Below are 15509 nucleotides of genomic sequence, written 5' to 3' on the forward strand. Positions count from 1 at the left end.
CGCCAGGCCTCCCTGTCCATCACCATCTCCCGGAGTTCACTCAGACTCACGTCCATCGAGTCCGTGATGCCATTCAGCCATCTCATCCTCAGTCATCCCCTTCTCCTCCTGCCCCCAATCCCTCCCAGCATCAGAATCTTTTCCAATGAGTCAACTCTTCGCATGAGGTGGCCAAAGTACTGGAGTTTCAGCTTTAGCATCATTCCTTCCAAAGAAATCCCAGGGCTGATCTCCTTCAGGATGGACTGGTTGGATCTCCTTGCAGTCCAAGGGACTCTCAAGAGTCTTCTCCAACACCACAGTTCCAAAGCATCAATTTTTCGGTGCTCAGCCTTCTTCACAGTCCAACTCTCACATCCATACATGACCACTGGAAAAACCATAGCCTTCACTAGGTGGATCTTAGTCAGCAAAGTAATGTCTCTGCTTTTGAATATACTATCTAGGTTGGTCATAACTTTTCTTCCAAGGAGTAAGCGTCTTTTAATTTCATGGCTGCAGTCACCATCTGCGGTGATTTGGGAGCCCAGAAAAATAAAGTCTGACACTGTTTCTACTGTTTCCCCATCTATTTTCCATGAAGTGATGGGATCGGACGCCATGATCTTCATTTTCTGAATGTTGAGCTTTAAGACAACTTTTTCACTCTCCTCTTTCACTTTCATCAAGAGGCTTTTTAGTTCCTCTTCACATTCTGCCATATGGTGGTGTCATCTGCATATCTGAGGTTATTGATATTTCTCCCAGCAATCTTGATTCCAGCTTGTGTTTCTTCCAGTCCAGCGTTTCTCATGATATACTCTGCATATAAGTTAAATAAGCAGGGTGACAATATACAGCCTTGACGTACTCCTTTTCCTATTTGGAACCAGTCTGTTGTTCCATGTCCAGTTCTGACTGTTGCTTCCTGACCTGCATACAGATTTCTCAAGAGGCAGGTCAGGTGGTCTGGTATTCCCATCTCTTTCAGAATTTTCCACAGTTTCTTGTGATCCACACAGTCAAAGGCTTTGGCATAGTCAATAAAGCAGAAATAGATGTTTTTCTGGAACTCTCTTGCTTTTTCCATGATCCAGCAGCTCTTGGCAATTTGATCTCTGGTTCCTCTGCCTTTCCTAAAACCAGATGGAACATCAGGGAGTTCACAGTTCACGTATTGCTGAAGTCTGGCTTGGAGAATTTTGAGCATTACTTTACTAGCATGTGAGATGAGTGCAATAGTGCAGTAGTTGGAGCATTCTTTGGCATTGCCTTTCTTTGGGATTGGAATGAAAACTGACCTTTTCCAGTCCTGTGGCCACTGCTGAGTTTTCCAAACTTGCTGGCATATTGAGTGCCGCACTTTCACAGCATCATCTTTCAGGATTTGAAACAGCTCAACTGGAATTCCATCACCCCCACTAGCTTTGTTCATAGTGATGCTTTCTAAGGCCCACTTGACTTCACTTTCCAAGATGTCTAGCTCTAGATTAGTGATCACATCATCATGATTATCTGGGTTATGAAGATCTTTTTTGTACAGTTCTCCCATGTATACTTGCCACCTCTTCTTAATATCTTCTGCTTCTGTTAGGTCCATACCATTTCTGTCCTTTATCGAGCCCATCTTTGCATGAAATGTTCCCTTGGTATCTCTAATTTTCTTGAAGAGATCTCTAGTCTTTCCCATTCTGTTGTTTTCCTCTATTACTTTGAATTGATCGCTGAAGAAGGCTTTCTTATTTCTTCTTGCTATACTTTAGAACTCTGCATTCAGATGCTTATATCTTTCCTTTTCTCCTTTGCTTTTCGCCTCTCTTCTTTTAATGAAATGAAATCCCGCCATACTAGGAATTATTTTTTTCTTTTTTTTTTCCCTGAGAACACCTGAAGGTGACATTGAAAAACATTTGTTAAGGAATCCCCATGCCCTAGAGGAACTGTGGTGGAATTACGTTAGTTAGATCGAGAGTATCACTAGATGATTAGTATTGGGCTTCCAGGGTGGCCCCAAGGCTCTTCCTTTTGGGGAGCATGGTAAACGTAGAGTCCGGTCCAGAAAAACTGATGATAGGAACTACCACCTTCTTTATGGGATGGCTGTGGTTTTCACATGGTGTTCAGCAAAACACGCAAAGAAGAGAACTAGAAATAGTAAAATTCAGGTGGTGGAGGCATCTAAAGATAATGGAGTTTTGTTCTGGAATGTCCTCTTTGATAAGATGACTTTCCTGGCTTGTGGTAGCTGGCGCAGTAATAGAGTGGATATACAGTCTATATTCAAATGTGAAAAAACCTGAAAGTCCTTTGCAGCATTTCACTATGATGAGATGGCTGGATGGCATCACTGACTTGATGAATGCGAGTCTGAGTGAACTCCGGGAGTTGGTGATGGACAGGGAGGCTTGGGGTGCTGTGATTCGTGGGGTTGCAAAGAGTCGGACACGATGGAGTGACTGAACTGAACTGAACTGAACTGTAAGATACGGGAAGAAATTTAGGATAAGTTTGTAGGAAATGTAGACTTGGTTTATAATCTCAGGCATCTAGGTCTAAGTAATTATATTACATGGGTAATACTCTTTGAACATCAGAACTTTAATAGAAGTAGTGAATTAAAGCTAGATTCCCTCAATGAAAAAATATTTTATTGAACACTTTTTTTTCTGATAACCAGCCAAACGTCTAACTCTTAATACTTTATGATATTAAAACCATAAAGAGAGAGTTTAGAGAAGGATGTGAATAATGAAACCCAAATAGAACACAACTTTTCAAGATAAAAATTTTATAACAAGTATCTAGAAGATGTGAGATTCCATCTTATCTATGTTATGTGTGAAACTATTTAGTTATCATGATAATGATCTTCTTTCTTTTAGGCTATGCTTCACCTATTTTGCAATCTTTTTATTCTTTATTGATATTACTAGCATGAGGATAAAAACTGAATTATCTGAATATAACAAACATGTGGAACATATTCTTTTAAGACTATAAAAGTAATTATTATACTCCCATTACAAAATAGGCTTATAATGAAACAAGCAGTGATCTCAGTCAGATATATATTAACCTAATAATTTTTAAAGAAATTGAATATCAATAGATCAATACTAATATATTTTCTATCATAAGTTTTTTTAAAAGGAGTGAGTGGACTCTGTGGGAGAAGGAGAAGGTGGGATGATTTCAGAGAATGGCACTGAAACGTGTATAATATCATATATGAAACAAATCGCCAGTCCAGGTTGGAAGCACGATACAGGATGCTTGGGGCTGGTGCACTGGGATGACCTGGAGGGATGGTGTGGTGAAGGAGGTGGGAGGGGGGTTCAGGATGGGGAACACGTGTATAACCGTGGCAGATTCATGTTGTTGTATGGCAAAACCAATATAATATTGTAAAGTAATTAACATCCAATTAAAATAAATTAATTTAAAAAAAAAAACAGTGAATGACTTCAACTCAAGCCAAGTTGAAACCACACATACCTATACACAATTGCCAAACTAATTTGGCAGTAAACAGTGCAAAGCCCGGTTTCTCCTGGGATTAAGGGCTTCCCTGGTGGCTCAGTGGTAAGGAATCCGCCTGCAATACGGAAGCCACAGGAGACGTGGGTTCAGTCCCTGGGTCGAGAAGATCCCCTGGAGGAGGGCATGGCAACCCACTCCAGTATTCTTGCCTGGAGAATCCCATGGACAGAGGAGACTGCCAGGCTATAGTCCATAGTTTCACAAAGAGTTGGACATGACTGAAGCGACTTAGCAATATTTACAAATTACTGGGTAAAGAGAGACATTTCTTTAACTATAGGTTATCAGGGTACTTTTTCTCTTTTCATTGAGCTGTAATCGACATAAAACATTGTTTAGGTCTGACTGTATACAATGTGTTGATTTCATAGTGCCCTTGAAACATCCAATGTGTTCTACAATGAAATGCCTTTTAACAAGTACTTTCAAGCCTTGCTTTTTAGACTGACTGATGCCAATATGTGGTTAAATGGTTAGTTCCAGGAACACAAGTCATTTATTAAAAATCTGAATGTGATGACTAGTGCGTCAGAAATTCCAGGAAATCAAGAAGTAGTAATGGCTTAAAAAGAAACTAAATGTCCTGTTTAGAGCAGAATTAACATTTGGAATCCAACATTATATATTGTACTGCCCAACTATCAATACCCAGTTTATCAAAATGGTAAAAATTCTATTTATAACAATGTTTAAGCTATGGATCTGTTAAACTAGGCATCTGCTTGTGAGATTTTAAGTGCATCAAGAATTCCCTTGTATTTCCCCCCTCCCCAACTTCCCTCTCCAGTGTATATCCAGTATCTGAAAATTTTCTTTTATATGTCAATTATTTTACATACTTTAAAAGAATTCTCCTATACCAAAAAAGCAAATGCCCAAGAAGAAAAATATGGTAAAAATAATTTGCTCATGGGAAAAAATGGTAGAGACAGAGCAAACTCATCAGAAATAATTTTTGCACACAGTGGTTCAGTAGGAAGGAATTACAGTTTTGGGATGGCAGCCACTCCTATCTGTCATGTTCAATTAGCCAAACTATTGTACATTAATGGGTGAACACGTGACACAGTTCTAGCAAATTCTTTTTAAGGGAAGGCTTCTAGGAAAGCATTTTGCTTCAAGATAAAAACAGTAGCAGGTGAGAATTTTCTCACAATGCGTCCTTTACCCTTTCTGCCTTTTTGAAAGCATACGAGAAAGCTGGACTTGTGACAATCTTCTGATTGCTTCTCTGCTGAAATCTTGCCTGGCTTGTTGCCATGAATTATAATTTCAGTCTCCATAACCCAAAATAATGTCATGATTTCAATGTTGCTCTTTTCTCATCATCCCCCATGCCTAGGAAGACCCATAATTGACATGGTGCATTTCATTACAGCAGTGTTTTAATAAGCAAGGTGTTCTAATGAAGGTACAGGTCAGAGAGAGAGGCTAAGAGTGTGGTGATCAGGAATAAGCTGAGATTCAAATTTTAGTACAACAAACCAGTATGTGCTTCCAGTGTATTTACTAACCTACTCTAGGCGAATGTGTAGTTGTTGTTGGTGGTGATGGTGTTTAGTCACTAAGTCATGTCCTGCTCTTTTGTAACCCCATGGACTGTAAACCTCCAGGCTCCTCTGACCATGGGATTTCCCAGGCTAGAATACTGGAGTGCGTTGCCATTTCCTTCTCCAGAGGATCTTCTTGACCCAGGGATAGAATCTATGTCTCTTGCATTGGCAGGCAAATTATCACTGAACCACTGGGGAAGCCCCCTGAATGTATAGTACATAGAAAGTATTGGAGAAGTGACTGCACAACTGGTTTCCCTTTATTTCATACAGGATTTTGTCACGATCCACAGGACATGTGAGTGGATGTGGTGCACACACTGTCTTTATGAATACCTGCTATGGACTAAGTTAATATCATTCTAGAATGAGACACCAGAAAGGGAAAAAAAAACTACAGGACAAAATAAAAAGGGGAAATAATTGTGCATATTTCATGAAGAAAAGATCAGAAGAGTTTCATTATTGTGGAAGGGGTACAAAAAATGTTAAAAAAGATACCTTGTACCTTCTAAAAAACATACACTAGTATCTTCTCTATGAAGTGGAAGTAAAAAGTCATAGAAAAGTTTAAGATAAGCTAAGATAAAAGAAAGTGGAATGCTGTGAAAAAGTAATTAAATTATAGAAAGAGCTGAACAAAAGTGAAAAATGTAAAGGAAAAATTAAAATTGCCTGTGAGTCAGTCAAATACAGCAGTTACTCTTTCAAAATTGTAAACAAAATGATAATGAAGAGCAAAGCTGAAAGCTTTTCCAAAATGAAGTATTGTTGATAAATATGATAATAAAGAAAAAATAAAAAGCAGAAGATACTAAGAAGAGGTGGCAAAGAATACATGGAAGAACTGTACAAAAAAGATCTTCATGACCCAGATAATCATAATTATGTGATCACTAATCTAGAGCCAGATATCTTGGAAAGTGAAGTCAAGTAGGCCTTAGAAAGCATCACTACAAACAAAGCTAGTGGGGGTGATGGAATTGCAGTTGAGCTGTTTCAAATCCTGAAAGATGATGCTGTGAAAGTGCTGCACTCAATATGCCAGCAAGTTTGGAAAACTCAGCAGTGGCCACAGGACTGGAAAAGGTCAGTTTTCATTCCAATCCCAAAGAAAGGCAATGCCAAAGAATGCTCAAACTACTGCACAATTGCACTCATCTCACACGCTAGTAAAGTAATGCTCAAAATTCTCCAAGCCAGGCTTCAGCAATACGTGAACCATGAACTCCCTGATGTTCCATCTGGTTTTAGGAAAGGCAGAGGAACCAGAGATCAAATTGCCAAGAGCTGCTGGATCATGGAAAAAGCAAGAGAGTTCCAGAAAAACATCTATTTCTGCTTTATTGACTATGCCAAAGCCTTTGACTGTGTGGATCACAAGAAACTGGAAAATTCTGAAAGAGATGGGAATACCAGACCACCTGACCTGCCTTTTGAGAAATCTGTATGCAGGTCAGGAAGCAACAGTCAGAACTGGACATGGAACAACAGACTGGTTCCAAATAGGGAAAGGAGTACGTCAAGGCTGTATATTGTCACCCTACTTATTTAACTTATATGCAGAGTATATCATGAGAAACGCTGGACTGGAAGAAGCACAAGCTGGAATCAAGATTGCTGGGAGAAATATAAATAACTTCAGATATGCAGGTGACACCACCCTTATTGCAGAAAGTGAAGAGGAACTAAAAAGCCTCTTGATGAAAGTGAAAGAGGAGAGTGAAAAAGTTGTCTTAAAGCTCAACATTCAGAAAACGAAGATCATAGCATCTGATCCCATCACTTCATGGAAAATAGATGAGGAAACAGTGGAAACAGTGTCAGACTTTATTTTTTTGGGTGCCAAAATCACTGCAGATCGTGATTGCAGCCATGAAATTAAAAGACGCTTACTCCTTGGAAGAAAAGTTATGACCAACTTAGATAGTATATTCAAAAGCAGAGACATTACTTTGCCGACTTAGGTCCATTTAGTCAAGGCTATAGTTTCTCCTGTGGTCATGTATGGATGTGAGAGTTGAACTGTGAAGAAGGCTGAGCACTGAAGAATTGATGCTTTTGAACTGTGGTGTTGGAGAAGACTCTTGAGAGTCCCTTGGACTGCAAGGAGATCCAACCAGTCCATTCTGAAGGAGATCAACCCTAGGATTTCTTTGGAAGGACTGATGCTAAAGCTGAAACTCCAGTACTTTGGCCACCTCATGCGAAGAGTTGACTCATTGGAAAAGACTCTGATGCTGGGAGGGATTGGGGGCAGGAGGAGAAGGGAACGACTGAGGATGAGATGGCTGGATGGCATCACAGACTCGATGGACGTAAGTCTGAGTGAACTCCGGGAGATGGTGATGGACAGGGAGGCCTGGCGTGCTGCGATTCATGGGGTCGCAAAGAGTCGGACACGACTGAGCAACTGAACTGAACTGAACTGAATAAACAGATTAAAACAAAAATAAGTGACATGTTATTCTTAAGTTGAGATATAATTACAATATAAAAAATGAATAAAATGAAATAACTTTGCTACCTGCTTCTCATAATCCCTTCCTTGCATATTTTCAAGTCACCAAGCTGGGATAATTTCCCACAGTGGAGAAATTCAGGCTTTCATAAACCAAAACTCCTCGTTAGTCCAGAATATGAAAGAACTGTAAGGCATAATATCTGACACTGCAAATCAGAGACATTTCCATTCTGAATAAGGAAAGAGTAAAACATGTCATTGCAAAAATATATCCTTTCATAATAAATTTTAATATCTATAAACTATATCTATTGATAGATATAATATTTTTAAAATACATACAACATCCAGTACACTGAAGTGATTATTTGGGAATGATGTTTTTCAGAGTGTCTAATTTTATATTAATAAAATAGCATTAAATTCTGAAGTATAAGATATGTTATATGTTATATATAAGTTATTAATAGGACTTTTTATAAAGACCCTGAACAATCAGCTGTTGAATATTAAAACTGGTTTTATATCAATAATGGTAAATTCAAAATTTTAATAAAGGTTTATTAGAAAATACATTTTCAATTCAATTAAAGAACCATTTAAAGGTGACAAATATATAAAAAATTATTCTCTACATAACCAAAAAGTATTGGGCTTCCCTGGTAGCTCAGGTGGTAAAGAACCTGCCTGCTATGCAGGAGACCTTGTTTTGATGCCTGGATTGGTAGGATCCCCTGGAAAAGGGAATGGCCAATATATAAAAAATTATTCTCTTCATAACCAAAAATATAGTAAATTATTTACTATATCTTATTATTAGGAAGTCCCAGTGAATATCTCTTTTAAAATGGATGTGATACAGTGTAGTTTTAGCAGAAAGAGATAATAGTAAAAACATAAACATGGAAACATCCTTTATGCCAGGAGAATATTTAATGATTTTGACCAAACTGGATCTATCTACTAGCCTTTAACTGTTATTAAATAAAACCATAATTTTAAAATTGTTTTTTTAACATCACACATATAGATAATGTAATTTATTAAGTAATAATTTTACCACTAAATGTCTAAAGGAGCAAATTGATTGTTTTGGAGATAAGCTTTCATTACATTTGTGAAGCAATCTAGAACAGTCCTTACTAAGACTGGTCATCCTTTTCAGGTTACAGCTTCTTATAAGGTGAGACTAAATGAATATTTAAAAATTACACATATGCTGGTTGACATTTTTTTGAAGGATCATATTTGCAACATCACTGTTCAGTTGTCTAACAAAATAAAGGCTACGTTTCATCTCAGTGGGTCTTCCTGTTTCAGGCACTAACTTAGCTGCTCATGTAATTTACACACCACCCTATTGGGTCTCCCCTCTATTTTACAGGAAAGGAAACTGAGAGTCAAAGAATAAATACCACAGAAGTCAGTCACACAGTCTGCAAATTTGTTATTACTAAACATCAACAATTTGCAAGCATTTGCACTTCCCTCAAAGAATGGCAAGAAATAGTTTATCTTTTCTAAAACTTGATTTAAAGCAAAATTAACTTTTTTAACAAACTTACGCAAAACTGATCAAAAATAATTTGAAGTGCTGTGAGCAACATGCACCCAAATCAAGAGTCATAGAGTCTCCTGGAATTGGCTTAGTGTCTGCTTGCATCAGCCTTGAGCAAGTCAGCTAACTTCTCTTTCCATGGGGCAAGTAATGGGAAACGCCAAGTGAGCTGGTGGAAATTAAATGGAATGATAAATGAAAAATGCCTAAAACAGCATTGTAACCTAATAAACAATAGCATGAGCTGTTGCTTTTATGATTGATGTTAACCTATGCAAATTTACTTTCAAATGTATAATTGTTTTAGCTAAGAACCTAAGGAGTCGCCTTCTCCAAAGACATGAGGATGCTAAGAGCCATAAAAATCCATCTCCTGTAACCCCTTGATTGAGACAAAGTTCCAATTGTCTCTAGCTGTACAATAATGAAGAACTAGAATGGCATTATGGAGAAGGCAATGGCACCCCACTCCAGTACTCTTGCCTGGAAAATCCCACGGATGGGGGAGCCTGGTGGGCTGCCGTCTTTGGGGTTGCACAGAGTTGGACACGACTGGAGCAACTTAGCAGCAGAATGGCATTATAGGAATAGTGTTTTTTTCAGATGTAGGTAAATAAATTGTGTTTTATACTCAATTGCCTAAAACATTGCAGCAGCTTTCTAGGTAAGAGATATAGACAGTTTGTCCTTGTCATAAGAACTTTCCTAGGTGACTTACACAGTTCACAAAGAACAGTGGGAAGTAAATGAGAAAACAGAGACTGGAAATGATGTAGTAGCCAAGTCTAGTGGAGAGTAAAGGGAGAAAATCCTGAAAGGCAAGAAAAGAAATAGCAGCTGGAGCAGAAGAACTGAAACCATTTTTCCATGTCTTCCGGGAACAAGGTCAGCTGCAACCTCACTGATAACATAAACCAGGTTTGATATGAATCCTTAGTGATTAAAAAAAATGATACATATAAAATCAAATTTGGCTATACCTCAGTGTAATCCATTTTTCCACCTCTCATTCATGGATCCCAAGGATTTGTTTATTTTTTATTATATAGGTGATTAGAGAGAAATAGTAAGTCAGGAGCAGTAACAGTAAGGTAGGCACTTTATAAACACCTACTAACTTATTAATTAAGATAACTCAAATAATCAGTAGCAAAAACAGTTTCATATTTGGAATAACATGCAACAGTGCTTTTGTGATATCAGTTTTTCAGCTTCTAGCTCTTTCTCTAGTTTTTATAGAAAAGGGCTTTGAAATCTAGTGATTCTCTGGATTTCATAATGGATAATGACTAGGATTAGAAAACTTGTGATTCTTATTAAACATAAGTCATTGTATAATACCTTGTGTTCTCTTTGTGCCAGAGACATATACAGAGAAAAACTCCTAAAGCCAACTTTCTTGTGTTTCTTTTTCTTTAACAACACACCTTTTCAGAGTCCATATATGTGTACAGATGACAGCCAAAGTCTTTCTTAAATTGCCACTGAGTTCTAACCACCCTGCTTAGGACAAATTTCTAAGGGACATTAATAATAGTGAATATAGGCTGGCTGCTCAGGGGCTGCGCAGTCAGGCAGTCTAACACTGCATTTGATGACTAGTCAGTTTGTCGGTGGCTTCTCCATTGTGTGAATCTCTGTGTTGTGTACTCAGTCACTCAGCCATGTCCAGCTCTTTGCGACCCTACGATCTCTGTATGTTCAGGCAAATCCCTAACCACTCACCCTCTTATGCTGTGTGCTGCAGCTGTAAAACCACTAGTTCCCTATTTATTTTACAATCTTCCTGGCCCCCCGATGCCTGCAAAGGGCCGTTTCCTCTTCTATTTCTTTTTATTTTGTTAACTTTAACAGACTCCTACATTCACAAAGTCCTGATGTATATGTCCTTATCAGAAGCTCAAAGCTTGATTTAAGCATCTTTTCCTAAGGGCGTCAATCAGTTCAGTTCAGTCACTCAGTTGTGTCTGACTCTTAATGACCCCATGGACTGCAGCACATCAGGCCTCCCTGTCCATCACCAACTCCCGGAGTTCACTCAAACTCATGTCCATTGAGTCAGTGATGCCATCCAACCATCTCATCCTCTGTCGTCCCCTACTCCTTCTGCCCTCAATCTTTCCCAGCATCAGGGTCTTTCCCAATGAGTCAGTTCTTCACATCAGGTGGCCAAAGTAAGAGTGTCAATAGCATGCTGTAGTAACTCTTTTAAAATCCCTGTACACTCACTTGTCTCTCTTGTCTACTATAAGTTCTTTATGAAACAGACACATTTTGTCCAAGGTTGTAGCCCCAGTATCCAGCAGTATAAGACCTGACATTACAGAGGAATATTATATAAACGGCTTGGTTAGCAGATGAAGCAGAATTGTATGTGGCATACAGAGTAGTGGTAAGAAGAGGAAATACCATTTGTATTTGTGTGTGCCATAAATAAGTAATTTAACATTCTTATTCTAATAAATTCCCTCAATATTTTACCAGCAACCTACAGTGAGATTAACTGCATGTATTCACAGCTAGACTATGGAGGCATAGGAAAAAGAGGCAACAAGTGTTGAATACATACTTATGACTAGATGTTCTATGTGAACAAATAGATGCAAGAAACTGATTTGGGCTGGTGGAATAGAGTGGGAGGTGAGGTGGATTTCAAGCCACAGATAAGAACTGAAGAGAAGCAACTGTTTTATAGAAGGCCAGATAGTAAAAGGAGTTATAGATGACATTTAAGTGAATGAGTGTTGGTGTGTTCCAATTAAAAAAAAAATCAAGCAAGGGACTGAATTTAGCCCACATGTTCTAATTTGAAGATACTTGAACTAGAGGAAGCTGAGCAAATAGGGTTATTTTCATGGAAAAAGAGGACTGGCTTTTTATATGACTCCTCAAAGATTGGATAAATCAAAAGTTGATAGCCATGAGTGATCAATGATTACAGGCAGCGACATGTAGCTTCCCAAGAGAACTGTCACTTCCATCCACTGCCCATCAAACATCACATAAGTCTTCCATAAATCATCAAGAACATTTTCCCCACCCGCATACATTTTCTCGAATTACTGAAACACAAACAAAGACAAATGCAGGATATCAGAGAGAACACAGGCATGAAATGTGTAGTCCTATTGTATGACTTTGGTTATGACTGTGATATTGGATATTAAATAAGTCTATCGCAATGATGAGTGATATTCAGTTCAGTTCAGTTCTGTGGCTCAGTCCTGTCCAACTCATTGTGGCCCCATGAATCGCAGCACACCAGGCCTCCCTGTCCATCACCAACTCCCGGGGTTTACCCAAACTCATGTCCATCGAGTCGGTGACGCCATCCAGCCATCTCATCCTCTGTCGTCCCCTTCTCCTCCTGTCCCCAAATCCCTCCCAGCATCAGGTCTTTTCCAATGAGTCAACACTTCCCATGAGGTGGCCAAAGTACTGGAGTTTCAGCTTCAGCTTCAGTCCTTCCAAAGAAATCCCAGGACTGATCTCCTTTAGAATGGACTGGTTCGATCTCCTTGCAGTCCAAGGGACTCTCAAGAGTCTTCTCCAACACCACAGTTCAAAATCATCAATTCTTCGGCACTCAGCTTTCTTCACAGTCCAACTCTAACATCCATACATGACCACTGGAAAAACCATAGCCTTGACTAAATGGACTTTCGTTGGCAAAGTAATTTCTCTACTTTTTAATATGTTGTCTAGGTTGGTCATAACTTTCCTTCCAAGGAGTAAACATATTTTAATTTCATGGCTGCAGTCGCCATCTGCAGTGATTTTAGAGCCCCCAGAAAATAAAGTCTGACAGTGTTTCTACTGTTTCCCCATCTATTTCCCATGAAGTGATGGGACCAGATGCCATGATCTTCATTTTCTGAATGTTGAGCTTTAAACCAACTTTTCCACTCTCCGCTTTCACTTTCATCAAGAGGCTTTTTAGTTCTTCTTCACTTTCTGCCATAAGGGTGGTGTCACCTGCATATCTGAGGTTATTGATATTCCTCCCGGCAATCTTGATTCCAGCTTGTGCTTCTTCCAGCCCAGCGTTTCTCATGATGTACTCTGCATAGAAGTTAAATAAGCAGGGTGACAATATGAAGCCTTGATGTACTCCTTTTCCTATTTGGAACCAGTCTGTTGTTCCATGTCCAGTTCTAACTGTTGCTTCCTGACCTGCATATAAGTTTCTCAAGAGGCAGGTCAGGTGGTCTAGTATTCCCATCTCTTTCAGAATTTTCCAGTTTATTGTGATTCATACAGTCAAAGGCTTTGGCATAGTAATATAGGAATATAAATTATAAAGAGTTTACCCAGGTTAATATTTGCCATTACTTGATAACTATCATAAAGTTGCTTTTTTGTGAGCTCATAAAATATACAGCTATCTTTATTTTAAAAGGTAAATTTTGAAAAAGGATGAAATCTTTCAGAATGAAATAAATTATGAAATCCACCTATCAAACCTAACTGGGTGTAGTGAGTAAAGAAACTTTGATTTCCATTATAATTTTATGACTTTTTCATATCTGATGGTTTAAGATTTTTCTGTTAAATAAAGATAAAACTGTAATGAGACATATAAACATAAAGTGAAAGCACAAAGAAGCTCTAGAAACACTGCAGTGCTTAGCAATTAAATTATGAAAGCTATAAAATTCTAAGATTCTAATAGATATATAATGTTTAAATAATTACACAGTTACAAAGATATAATCTCAGTATTATGATTTTTTGGGTACAGTTCTCATAGCTTCATATGTCTCAACAGATGAATATTTCTATAAAATGTTTTTAAATAACTTCCAATGTTGCATAAGGATAAGCTAAATGTCCATTCATTTTTCTTTTTTTACAGTCTATTGCACTGGACTATCAGTTCACTTCAGTTCAGTCGCTCAGTCGTGTCCGACTCTTTGCGACCCCATGAATTACAGCACAACAGGCCTCCCTATCCACCACCAACTCCTGGAGTTTACCCAAACTCATGCCCATCGAGTCAGTGATGCCACCCAGCCATCTCATCCTCTGTCATTCCCTTCTCCTCCTGCACCCAATCCCTCCCAGCATCAGAGTATTTTCCAGTGAGTCAGCTCTTTGTAAGAGGTGGCCAATGTACTGGAGTTTCAGCTTTAGGATCAGTCCTTCCAAAGAATACCCAGGACTGATCTCCTTTGGGATAGACTGGTTGGATCTCCTTGCAATCCAAGGGACTCTCAAGAGTCTGTTCCCACACCACTGTTCAAAAGCATCAATTCGTCAGCGCTCAGCTTTCTTCACAGTCCAACTCTCACATCTATACACAACTACTGGAAAAACCATAGCCTTGACTAGATGGACCTTTGTTGGCAAAGTAATGTCACTGTTTTTGAATATACTGTCTAGGTTGGTCATAACTTCCCTTCCAAGGAGTGAGTGTCTTTTAGTTTCATGGCTGCAATCATCATCTGCAGTGATTTTGGAGACCCAGAAAATAAAGTCTGACACTGTTTCCATTGTTTCCCTATCTATTTTCCATGAAGTGGTGGGACCAGATGCCATGATCTTCGTTTTCTGAATGTTGAGCTTTAAGCCAACTTTTCCACTCTCCTCTTTCACTTTCATCAAGAGGCTTTTTAGCTCCTCTTCACTTTCTGCCATAAGGGTGGTGTCATCTGCATATCTGAGGTTATTGATATTTCTCCCGGCAATCTTGATTCCAGCTTTTGCTTCTTCCAGCCCACTGGACTATATATAACCCTAAATAAAATTTCAATGTCTACAGAAAGAATCCTGGACTTTAACAAAAGCCAAGTATATTTTACATTTTAATTGTTACATCTCTTCTTTCTAAGGGTTTCCCTGTGTCACAGTGGTAAAGAAGCCAGTTGCTAATGCAGGAGACTCAGGTTCCATTCCTGGGTTGGGAAGATCCCCAGGAGAAGGAAATGGCAAACCCTTCCATTATTCTTGCCTTGGAAATCCATGGATGAGAAGCCTGGTGGGCTACAGTCCATGGGGTTAAAAAAGAGCCGGTGATGACTTAGCGATTGAGCACCTGTGCTTCTTTTTAACTTGTGCCAGAACAATTATGGCACTCTTGACTGCAACCATGAAATAAAAAGATGCTTGCTCCTTGGAAGAAAAGTTATGACCAACGTAGACAGCATATTAAAAAGCAGAGACGTTACTTTGCCAACAAAGGTCCGCCTAGTCAAGGCTATGGATTTTCCAGTAATCATGTATGGGTGTGAGAGTTGGACTGTGAAGAAAGCTGAGCACCAAAGAATTGATGCTTTTGAACTGTGGTGTTGGAGAAGGCTCTTGTGAGTCCCTTAGACTGCAAGGAGATCCGACCAGTCCAATCTAAGGGAGATCAGTCCTGGGTGTTCTTTGGAAGGAATGATGCTAAAGTTGAAACTCCAATACTTTGGCCACC

This window comes from Budorcas taxicolor, chromosome 7 (genome assembly GCF_023091745.1).
Source record: "Budorcas taxicolor isolate Tak-1 chromosome 7, Takin1.1, whole genome shotgun sequence".
NCBI classification, from domain to species: domain Eukaryota; kingdom Metazoa; phylum Chordata; class Mammalia; order Artiodactyla; family Bovidae; genus Budorcas; species Budorcas taxicolor.